Source organism: Pleurodeles waltl, chromosome 4_2, assembly GCF_031143425.1.
Source record: "Pleurodeles waltl isolate 20211129_DDA chromosome 4_2, aPleWal1.hap1.20221129, whole genome shotgun sequence".
Taxonomy (NCBI): domain Eukaryota; kingdom Metazoa; phylum Chordata; class Amphibia; order Caudata; family Salamandridae; genus Pleurodeles; species Pleurodeles waltl.
In genome coordinates, this window is record NC_090443.1 from 1055059356 (window position 1) to 1055072006 (window position 12651).

Here is a 12651-nt window from a genome sequence, read left to right on the forward strand (position 1 = left end):
GTGAAGGGAGGAGGGGTGGACAGGAGTGAAGGAGAGAGCACAAAGCAGGGGATCACCTGGCATCATGGTGTGCGCCTCCAGGTGATTAAAGATACTTGACGGAAGGAGTTCTCCCACTTCTGCTTGAGGCTTGGATATTCAGAAGACAAGTTACTAAACACAAAATAACAAAGAAATCCAATTACTAACTTTTTTTTAGCTACAATAACGCTAGAATGTCCTGATAAACTTATATCTTAAAATAGGTTTCCCGTGGAGTAGCTTTTATACCTAGATGACAAGGATGGGGCCTAGTGCAACAAGTCGGTGTACAAGGAGAAAGCAACCAAGCAGACTGTCTGCAGCTCTCCCAGCATGTGCCATGGATGCACTGGGAGAGCTGGCAGGCCCTGCGGTGAGAGTAGGTGGACCATCATAAGCGACCCCTGGAGTTATCTACACCTGGACTATATTTTTGTTAACAGAAGTTTGCCTGTATGGTAACTTTAGAAGATTAGCCAAAGCATCTCTCATTATACTATAAATCATGATGGAAAAAAGCAATCCAGCTACATTATCGATGCTCTCCATGTAGTTCTACGGTGCACTTTATAGCCAAAGCTGTGCGGCTGAAAACAATGAGTGAATCACGGTTTACAAAGCTGAGAGAAACCCTGAGAGACTGATGAGGCACATACTACACAGGCAGAGTCCTGGGACTACGTGGACAGAGCAGAACAATCCAAGTCGACAGCATAAGCTACTCCTTCACTATACTCAATTTTTCGAAGAAGAGAAAAACCTGGGAATTAAACACCTGGGAATTAAACTACTGCGAATCTGTTCATACTAGAGAAGCAAAGGGAGCAGAGAGCTTGTGCAGCCTTTATAAAGAATTATACACGGGACAACCTATGGATGCCGCAACCCGCCCCGACGAGACCACCTATCTCAGGCTCAACTTTCCCAAAAACTGAGACAGGCAAAGATAAACTAGAAGAGCCTTCCAAACTCTTAAAACCCTTAAACTGTATAGAGCGGGATGGTTTTACGCCAGCCTGCTATAAGGAACTTGGTGTTCGACTGCAACCAATGTTCCTAAGAGTCTTTTCAGGGGAGAGCCCAGGATGATAAACTAAGTTCTCCCTCATTCTCAAACCAGGCAAACCAGCTGCAGACGGTGCCTCCGATCTCGATGCTCAGAGTACTACACCCAGAACAAAAAGTTTCACTTTGAGCAGACACTCAGCAGACATTACATTTGAATGCCATAGGCTGTGAGGAAACCAGAGAATGCTACTGCTATCTTCAAACATGGAGAAAGTGCTTGACAGAGCTGACTGGACTTTTATGAGAGAAGTGTTGTCTACCATGAGATTTGGAAATATCTTCTTGAGTTGGGCGTTACCTGGTACCAGACCATGACAGCACAGCTGAGGCTCTACAAAAATCTTGGCACAATTGGTATGCACTGAAGAAGGTGGGGGTATTTCTAACCACCCAACCCCATGCTGCACACGGCCCTTTGGCTGTGTGCGGCGGGAGCTGACCGCAGCCTGTCTCTCTTGGTGTGAGCAGGTGTATCTGGGGGTGCGAGGGGCTATGAGAGTTATCTGCCTGGACTGGAGAGTGGGTGCATCAGTGTCTTAGTGGGTACATCAGTGTCGGTGGAGAGTGGGTGCATGAGAGTTTCAGTGGGTCTGTGACTGGGTGTGTGAGTCTGAGTGGGTCTGTGAGTGGGTGCATGAGGGCCTGAGTGGATCTGTGAGTGGGTGTGTAAGGGTGTGAGTGGGTCAGTGAGGGGGTGCTAGAGGGTCTGTGAGTGGGTGCATGACGGCCTGAGTGGATCTGTGAGTGGGAGTGTAAGGGTGTGAGTGGGTCAGTGAGGGGGTGCTAGAGGGTCTGTGAGTGGGTGCATGACGGCCTGAGTGGATCTGTGAGTGGGTGCATGAGGACCTGAGTGGATCTGTGAGTGGGTGTGTAAGGGTGTGAGTGGGTCAGTGAGGGGGTGCTAGAGGGTCTGTGAGTGGGTGCATGACGGCCTGAGTGGATCTGTGAGTGGGTGCGTAAGGGTGTGAGTGGGTCAGTGAGGGGGGGTGCTAGAGGGTCTGTGAGTGGGTGCATGAGTGTCTGAGTGGGTCTGTGAGTGGGTGCGTAAGGGTCTGAGTGGGAGAAAGACTGAAAAAGAGAAACAGAGAGAGAGAAATAGAGTGAGAGATAGAGAGTTTTTTAGGCTTTGGTAAATGACATACTTAGAATAGGATATTTCTGGACAAATTGAAAAGAAAAACTTTTTATCAATTAAAAAGAGTGAGATCACATTTTAGTATGAACCTTTAACGTGTACAGTTTAAAAGTAATTACAGTTGGGAAATTACTACAGACCTGGACTAGAACCCTCAACTTTCAGTGTGAGGGTCTGTGATCTTAACCATTATGCCACAGGTGACTTCGTCCTGTGGCGTGTTTATTTTTCAAAAGTCACTGCATGGAGAGACCACTGCAATGACTCTCTCGCTCCCTTCTATCTCATTATAGGATGTGAGAGAGGGAGAGAGTGACAGGACCACGGGGAGCCTCAAGGCCCCTGCAGTCCTAGATGGCTCTCCATGTCGTATGGGAGCCAGCACTTCTCCCACATGCAGGGAGCTGCTTTAACAGCCCTAAGGACCCCCCTTCATTGTTTTACTAAAGCCCCGGAAGTGGTGGTCCTCGTGGCTGCGTGTTTGGGGCAGGGGAGGGTGGTTCGGGGGGGGGGGGATGGGGGGGGGGGATACCGCCATTAAGTCCGATTAAGGCCCCAGGGAGGTGGCGGTCCCCGGGGCTGCAGGTGGGCAGCGCAGACCCCGAACAGTTTGTGTTTAGTGTCCCGGGGAGGTGGTGGTCCCCAGGGGAGCAGGAGTGGCCTGTGTGCCCCCCTGCACTAAATTTGATTTAAGCCCCGGTGAGGTGGCAGTCCCCTGTGCAGCCAGGGGGCTGCCTTCCCCCATTACATTTGATTTAAGTCTGAGGGCTGTGATCAAATATGCCAGTCATGGATAAACAGTTTGGACAGGAAGCATTTGCACTTTAGCACTGGTCAGCAGTGGCAAAGTGCCCAGAGTACTAAAGTCTGCAAAAAGGAAATTCAGCACAGGATCAAAAACAGGAGGTCAGAAGAAAACAGACAGGGGAAACCACGCCAAGAGCTGACAGGTCTAACAATAATCTTTGAACACAGAGATTTAGCAGCCTACAAGCTATCTGCTCTACCTTCTTCATGGCAAACGTATATTCATATAACTACTTCAAACATATGCTACAAGCATCCAACTGATAAAATCTTCACTTCTCAAATATCTACAAAACTATACAACACAGTCTTATTCCAGCGTACTATCATTTGTTGCCACCAGCCCACACACGTTGTGCTCCCACGTGGCACGGTACGCTACAGCCCAGGAGGCTATAAAGCTGTATCCAGTTCAGGAGATGGGTGCACTGTGGATTTACCAACCGCCCTGTCCAGCATTTGCCGTTTTATTGACCCAAAGGGGGAGGCAGTGGACGCCGGAGCACTGAGACTGAGAGGCACGGATGGGAGGAAGTGATCAAGAGGGTCTGAACCTGGTGATGAGGAGGACGAAGAAGATTGTGGCCTCTTTCACATCTTGGAACAGTTTCAATAATCAAACTGTGGTATCCCATGCATTTCCTTCAACATGTACAGCTAAGTGCTACCTTTACTATCTGGCCTCCTGGAAAATATTACCCAAGTGTATAATGGCAGCACAAAAGGCGCAAGGAAGGACTGGATGCGACCTGTGGCAGAGAGACTCCGCAATCTCATCTGAAATTATACTCATGTAAGTCTGTGTCCGCTGCTCAAGCCCCAGCCCCACAGGCGGCAAAGGAAACTAGGGTAACTACTGGGAAGTTATACTGGGCTGCTCCTCCGGAAGAGGAGAAGGCTTCTGACGAGCTTGAACTGCCTCAAACAATTGGAGGAGAAAGTGATTTCAATATGCCACTCCATTCCAAATGCGAGGCGTGGGGTAGGTCTGCAGTTTATTTTGTACCAAGTGAGGAAAGGTATAGGTCAGGCCTGTCCCCTTTTAAGTACCTCTGAAGAAACCTCTTTTCACTGAGCTCATGTTAGTGGAGCTCAAGCTTGGAGACACTCAGTGCCACCCCTATGAGAGGCATCACTTAATACAAACTGTGCCTGCAAAGCAGCCGGAGAACGGCACTTGAAAGAGAACATCCCAAATAGGTTCTGACATTGGAGACAGATCCACATTCCCTGCCTAGAAAGTGTGAATAGAGGGCATGGCCAGACGGTTGAAGATGGCACTGGCACGACTCTGCTTCACCTGGGTGCCACTGCTCGACCACCCTCTTCTCAGAAAAACCCTTCCCCTGATGCACGACAGGAGTGGAGGACAGTAGAAAGAGCCTGGAGACCACTCTCAGCCTGCACACCTCCTGGGAGTGAGGCAGAACGGAGCAGCAGAGCTCCAAGATGACATTAGTGGCCTACACACCATGTGAGCAGTGGGTGCCCTCTGACCCCATTCATGGACATCCACAAACACCTGGGCCTGGGGGCAGGGAGAAATGTGGACAACATAAAATAGGAGTGTAGGAAATGCCTCCTTGGCATGGTTACCCCCTGACTTTTTGCCTTTGCTGATGCCAAGTTATGATTTGAAAGTGTGCTGAGGCCTGCTAACCAGGCCCCAGCACCAGTGTTCTTTCCCTAAAACTGTACCTTTGTCTCCACAGTTGGCACAAGCCTGGCATCCAGGTAAGTCCCTTATAACTGGTACCTCTGGTACCAAGGGCCCTGATGCCAGGGAAGGTCTCTAAGGGCTGCAGCATGTCTTATGCCACCCTGGGGACCCCTCACTCAGCACACACACACTGCTTGCCACCTTGTGTGTGCTGGTGGGGAGAAAATGACTAAGTCGGCATGGCACTCCCCTCAGGGTGCCATGCCAACCTCACACTGCCTATGGCATAGATAAGTCACCCCTTGAGCAGGCCTTACAGCCAAAAGGCAGGGTGCACTATACCCCAGGTGAGGGCACCAGTGCATGAGCACTGTGCCCCTACAGTGTCTAAGCAAAACCTTAGACATTGTAAGTGCAGGGTAGCCATAAAGAGTATATGGTCTGGGAGTCTGTCATACACGAACTCCACAGCACCATAATGGCTACACTGAAAACTGGGAAGTTTGGTATCAAACTTCTCAGCACAACAAATGCACACTGATGCCAGTGTACATTTTATTGTGAAATACACCCAGAGGGCATCTTAGAGATGCCCCCTGAAAACATACCCGACTTCCAGTGTGGGCTGACTAGTTTTGCCAGCCTGCCACACACCAGACATGTTGCTGGCCACATGGGGAGAGTGCCTTTGTCATTCTGTGGCCAGGAACAAAGCCTGTACTGGGTGGAGGTGCTTCTCACCTCCCTCTGCAGGAACTGTAACACCTGGCGGTGAGCCTCAAAAGCTCATGCCTTTTGTTACAGCACCCCAGAGCATTCCAGCTAGTGGAGATGCCCGCCCCTCCGGCCACTGCCCCCACTTTTGGCGGCAAGTACGGTGGAGATTATGAGAAAAACAAGGAGGAGTCACCCTCCAGTCAGGACAGCCCCTAAGGTGTCCTGAGCTGAGGTGACCCCTGCCTTAAGAAATCCTCCATCTTGTTTTGGAGGCTTCCCCCCAATAGGATTAGGGATGTGCCCCCCTTCCCACAGGGAGGAGGCACAAAGAGGGTGTAGCCACCCTCAAGGACAGTAGTCATTGGCTACTGCCCCCCAGACCTAAACACACCCCTAAATTGAGTATTTAGGGGTGACCCTGAACCCAGCAAACCAGACTCCTGACGACCTGAAGCAAGAAGGAGGACTGCTGACCTGAAAGCCCAGCAGAAACGACAGAGGCAACAACTGACTTGGCCCCAGCCCTACCGGCCTGTCTCCAGACTCAAAGAACCTGCACAGCGACGCATCCAGCGGGACCAGCGACCTCTGAGGACTGACCTGCACCCAAAGGAGCCAAGAAACTCCAGTGGACAGTGACTCTGTCCAAGAAACCAAGAAACAACCATCTTTAAAGGGACTCCAGCCTCACTCCGGAAGTGTGAGTCCCCAACACTCTGCACCCGACGCCCCCGGCTCGTGTCCAGAAGAACCAACACTGCGGAGAGGACCCGCCAGGCGACTCCAACGACGTGGACACCCCGAGTCGACCTCCCTGCACCCCCACAGCTCTGTCTAATCTACACAGAAGAAACCATCTTTAAAGGGACTCTAGCCTCACTCCGGAAGCGTGAGTCTCCAACACTCTGCACCCAGAGAGACCAACACTGCAGCAAAGACCCCCAGGCGACTCCCACAACGTGGACACCCTGAAACGATCTCCCTGCACCCCCACAGCGACGATGGCAGAGAGATTCCAGAGGCTCCCCCTCACCGCGACTGCCCGGTAACAAAGGAACCCAACGCCTGGAATAAGCACTGCACCCACAGCCCCCAGGCCTGAGAGAAACCAACTACCAGTGCAGGAGTGACCAGCAGGCGGTCCTCTTCCTTGCCCAGTCAGTGGATGGCCCGAGAAGCACCACTGAGCCCTGCCTGCAACGCCAAAGTGACCCCCGGGTCTCTCCATTGATCCCTACCTGAATCCCGACACCTACTTCACAAACTGCACCCGGCCGCCCCTGTGCCGCTGAGGATGTATTTTGTGTGCTTGTTTGTGACTCCCTCAGTGCTCTACAAAACCCCCCTGGTCGGCTCCCCGAGGACGCAGGTACGTACCTGCTAGCAGACTGGAACCGGAGCACCCCTATTCTCCATAGGCACCTATGCTATTTGGGCCCTACTTTGACCTCTGCACCTGACCGGCCCTGTGATGCTGGTGCTGGGTGTTTGGGGTTAACTTGAAACCCCAACGGTGGGCTGCTTATGCCTCGGAGACTGAACTTGTAAGTGCTTTACTTACCTGAAAAACGAACCAATACTTACCTCCCCCCAGCACTTAATTTGTAAATAAAAACGTGCCGGTGCTCAAAGCCCTCCTCTTAAACACGCGGCTGATGCTATTAAATGTGCGAAAACGGAATACTGAGGCAGCGTAATCCTGAAGCCATCTCGAGCCTCTTCAATCCATTTACAGCCACTCCCTGCCCCTTCAGCTAACTCTTGCACCTTTCTGCTTTCTCCGATTGTGATGCTTTTTCGTTTTTCTCTTCCTCCGTCTTTCCCAAAGGTGTCTTTTGCTCGCAGTAAATGCTTGAGGCAGAAAAATGAGTGCCGGCCCTCAAAAGTAAAGGCCGGTGCTCCGCACCGGAAACAAGAAGCAAAAATTAAGCACTGCCTCCCCCAGGAACTGTTTATTTTTGCACAGTGTCCACTTTTAAAATAGCTATTTGCCATTTTTGCCAAAACTGTGTACATTCCTTTTGTAATTCAGAGTTCCATATTTACCTATGCCGAGTGCCTTACAATTTATGTACTTACTTGAATTCTGAATCTTGTGGTTCTAAAATAAATTAAGAAAACATATTTTTCTATATAAAAACCTATTGGCCTTGAGTTAAGTCTTTGAGTGTGTGTTCTGATTTATTGCCTGTGTGTGTACAACAAATGCGTAACACTACACACTGATAAGCCTAGTGCTCGACCACACTACTACAAATAGAGCGTTAGTATTATCTAATTTTGCCACTATCAACCTCTAAGGGGAACCCTTGGACTCTGTGCACAGTATCTCTCACTTTGAGACAGTACATACAGAGCCAACTTCCTACAAGGAGTCATCCATGGTAGTATGGTGTGGGAGTCGGAGAGCCCTTGCTTGGTCCTGATTCAGAGGAGCAGCAGGCTTGGGGGAGTCGAGTATTCTGTAAGTGCAGCAAGACCTGTGCAAGAACGCACCAGGTCCACTGGGAAGGTGGGTGATGGACCACAGATGCTGTGATGGCAACACCTTCTGGAAGAGATTCCGCAAGGTACAAGCTCAAAAGCAAGCACAAGTGGTACTTGGAACACTGCTAAACCCGGCGGCCCTGTAAAATGGTGGCAAGACCTGAAATATTTAAGACTAAGTGAGACCCATCGCGCATGTCAGAGCAACACCCCCACCGAGTGCTGGAGTGAAGGGGGCTGGGAAAAGCTAATTGCCCCATCCCAGGAATCTCAACTCCTCTGGGGCGCTGATCCATATATCAATTGATTCGGACCTCCGGGGTGAAGACGTGCCTCCGGTTAAGTCCCAGCTTATAGGAGGGTAGGGATGTGAAAGTCTTTTGTGCTGTAGACTGGACAGGAGGGCATCCAACATTAAGTCACAGACCTAATTAACGCCTTACTAGAGAATCTAGGGGGAATCCCGAATCCACATCAACAGAGATCACATGGTTGCACTGTTATCAGCCAATAGGAACCTTCTCCCTTATGTGGTGGCTAGGGTGCACTTTTTTCCTCAGATAAAGAACTGATCCTTCACTTGATACAATGCAGTACAGATTCAGCAATTCGAGGACCTCTCCTCTGTAACGTTTGAGAAACATAACATTTTTACACCAGTCACAGAATACCTACGTTTCAAATAAATCACATATAGGTGGAGTCCTCCATTTCAGCTGATTTTCTGTTGGGAAGACCTGTAGCTTGCGCATTCCTCTTTCAAAGAAGCTCAGGCGGTCTTAAAGTTAGAAGGCAAGGATGTTACCAACACACTCTCACTCCCCTTCAGTAATGGAAATAAAGTCCCTGCAGGAATATTGCTGGTCTCCACATGGCGTGGTGGTTTGAGACCCAATTTGACACAGATCCGTTAGGGAAAAAGTGATACCACACCTATGGAAGACCAATGGGGACTCAGGTGATGAACTTCAAGATTGGCAGTTAAGATGTAAAAATTACTAAAGGGACAAAGAGAGCTGTAACACTAAAAAAGCCCTACATTTAATTGACATTGCAAGTCAAAAGAGGGAGTGAAGCTGTCCCCTCTTGTCAGATGACGAAAAGCAATCAGATTGCTTCATTTTCTACAAGAAGGCAAATGTCTTACACAACATAGGATTTGGGACACAACTCATAGGGGAGGTACTGGCAAAGCACTGTGAATGAAGGTCAGGGTCAATGGCCACTGTATGAAGTGGACCAGGTTAATAAGGGAACATTTCAGGGGTGCTCTCTGTCCCCGCTACTCTTCGCCTTTACCCTAGAACTCCTACTAAAAGAAATTTGTGTGAGAAGAGATACACTAAAGGCATTCACTTCAGAAAGGATACCCTTTAAACTGACGGCATTTGCTGTTGAACTTCTGGTGACCTTAGAGGACCCAAGGCTATCTTTTTCAGAGGGTCTTATCCCAGTGGGACGCAAAAAGCGGATATCAAGTTTACGGGGGCTTCACCACATTTTGCTGGACACAGGAGAGCAGGAAGTATTTGGGGAATATGGCTAACCCCAAATTTGTGTTTGTGTGATGCAGGAAATTATACAATTGTAATACAGAAGTTGGGATGGGACTTAGATCCTAGTGCCACTAAACACTGCCCTAGGTAGCACAGATCCTGGACCTAAAAATGCCATTGTTGCTAAAGATCCACCCACACCTAATCGGCGAAACAGAGCATTTTCACTCCACTGCAAAAGTTAAGCAATATTTTCACATATTCCATATAAACACCCGAGATTAAGCCTGGAAAGAAACACTGCAAGCTATTTTTGGAAGGTGTCAGGGTTGTAATACTTGATATACTACACTATACGTAGGCATCCCAAATTAGGTACATGGTGGAAAGGCTGGGAGGAGAAATGGCAAACTCTGGTGCTATATTGACTGACTAGCAGACCTCTTGGGGAGGTGCTGTGGTCACCTTGTAAACATGGGCAGAATCTATATGTTTCCCCGTTTACGAGGACTGCTCTAATAATCTGGGACCAAATGCTATGCAAGATACAACTGATGACCCACCCATCAACCCTCACCCCACTGTTTGGTTATGAGAACTCTCCTGGGAAGGAAAGGATTTGATTTGAGTTATCGGGTGAAAGGGAGCTGCTACAGAGTGGGAGACATTTCAATTAGGGGTACTATTAGAGCTTTCGAAGAAGTTACAGAGATATATTGAGTTCCTAAACCAGAACACTTCCATTGTAAAGAACTCAGACAATGGGTCCTACAACCAGAAAAAAAGAAAAAGAGCAACTAGAAACCTTACTAAAATTGAGAGATTTAAGCAGAAACTCTCCTCCGCCCAACACCTGGTTTTAAAGGTATAGACTATTCTAAATACTAATCACATTGCAGACAAATATGCATGTTTGAAACAATGGTAAAAGGAGCTTGTGATTAACCTAGTGCCAAAAAAATTGAAGAAAAGCTTCAATAGGAAAATAACTTTGCTAGACGTGAACAGGGGAAAGAAACAAATTACAAAATATTATATACAAAGTAGTGTATGTCAGAACACCTATACACTATAGATTCAAGGACTTTAGGGAATTGCTGGAGAGGTGTCAAAGCCCATATATTTGTACTTTTGAACTACAATATGCATTACTATCAGTTGCGCTGCACCTTAATTCACACATGTATATTGACAGAACTATTGCAATTGAAACAAAATCATTACCATGTATATTTTTTGGCTCAGGCTAGCTAGGTTTTAGTTAGGCCTCAACGCCATCTTGTTCAAAATGGATGCCTTATTGATGCTACATGCAGCCGGATGGGGGATTGTTCATTTCTGTATGATACAGTTCTTGAACAGCTCACTAAAGAGAACCCTTTTTCTACATTCTCCAAGGTATTTCCTACTTGCACACAGTATTGTTCTCTGTTGTTTATGTAACAAGCATAGTCTATCTGCTGCATCTACTTTTGATTATTTCTGTATTGCACCTTTAATTTTTTTCAATAAACCTTCATGGTTTTCTAATTTCGAACTCTCTTTTTGAGTCAGTCCTTTCTTATTGACTGTATTTTGAAATGCTGTTTTAAATCTTGTCTCTAGAGACATATTGTTATAGATTTTGAGGTTAACACCATCCCGGAACCACTTAATGTTAGGGCGTGTCACTGTTGTGCAGATTTCCTAGGGCCCAATCGCTCACACACTGTTCTACACATTATATGGAACTGCCCGAATCTGAAGAGGTGATAGGCATATCCACTGGAGAGCATCAGAGATGTTATGGGGGATGACCTGGAGAAATGTCCTGTAACAATAATTCCAGGCGACCAACTCGCCATTATACGCCCTACACTCTAGCTGAGAAAAAGACATTTTACAGCTACTCCTAGTAGCAACACAAGGTATACTATCTCTATGTGACAAGAGTTTAACACTAATGTTTGAAATGTAGCGACACAGACTAAGCTATTGGGGCCGAGAAAGTGGCATACAGGCCAGGATGAGTATTCCACAAGCTTATAGACACCAATGAATCTATATTTGAACCTACACCTCAGAAGGACCTGTCACAGACTCATGTCTGGGCCTGTTAAACATCAAGCTATAGGTGTTAATTTTGGATAAGGGAGAGCAGCTACACCCGAGACAGCCGATTCAAACTCCAACTGCACGAGTACCCGGAAAGGTGCCAAAGTGCTTGTGTACATGTATGTGGAAATCGTGGTTACTTTGGAATAGTTCGAGAGTTTTGAAATCGAGTCTAGAGCGCAGGCTTTAAATGATGTGTCTAGGGCAGCCACTTTAATGAATCACTTGCCTACAGAAGGAAAAGCAGTCATTTGGAGAATGCCTATACCTGATCAACTGAACTGTGAGCAAATGAAGGAACCTCTGATCAGATGATTTGGGCCAACTAAGTACCTCCAGAGATTCCAAGAAAGAAAGGGAGCGGAAGGTTTTCCATTTAAAAACTTCGATATGACTGTTTGTTGTATGATTAGAATGGGTGGAGGAAAGGAATGAAGGCCAAGACTTTACATGCCCTTGACCAGTTTGTGGTGACAAAGCGTCTCAAAGAGGAGTGCTCTACCCCATTTAGTTTAAAAAAAAAAAAAAACTTGACAGAAAGAGCCAGTGAAACTTGCAGTGTTAGCTGACGAATGGTTAGCTAACAAGGTAAGCAAAGGATTGGGGGAGCATCACTCAAAGCCAAAGGGATAGATGAATTCTCAACAGACTGGACGGTAAGGACCAAAGCAATTATCAAGGAGTCAAGGGAGGACATGAGCAGAAAGGGAATTGGGTTCCAAGTGAGTACACAAGGAAGGACAGCCCCTGGTGGATTACTTGCTACCGATGTCACAAGGGAGCATTAGGAGAAAGACTGTAAGGCAAAAGACATTGGAACAACTGCACTTATCATAGACAGCTAGTGTGTGATGGGACCGAGGGGATCCCTGTTGCATTAAATGTAGCAGCAAAAGACATTTGTGAGAAGGGTCCATATGCCCTTAAGCACATCCATCCATATACCGTGTGGTCAAAGCTAGTCTCTTTGTAAGGAAGGTTCCTGCCCTGAAGAATAGACGTCTAACAGGAGTAAGGTTGACAGGAAGTTTCACAAAGGAGAGTCTTCCTGGTGCCAATGGCACATACTTGATAGCCAGAAGGATGACATGCAATGTCTGACAGCCCAAGCTGCAGTGTAAAGCAATGGCATTTCATTCATTGTCAATGTAGAGGTGAGAGCGCAG

The 12651-nt window shown here is 47.6% G+C and overlaps 1 protein-coding gene across 1 annotated transcript in view; it reads right to left on the reverse strand.

Annotated features, from left to right (window-relative positions):
• Nucleotides 1-12651, reverse strand: part of BTBD18 (BTB domain containing 18) — a 134519-nt gene that overhangs the window by 99023 nt on the left and 22845 nt on the right. Inside the window, exon 3 of the mRNA XM_069233068.1 lies at nucleotides 57-153. The gene's annotated coding sequence lies outside the window, so the exon portion shown is untranslated. The remainder of the gene's footprint in view (nucleotides 1-56; nucleotides 154-12651) is intronic.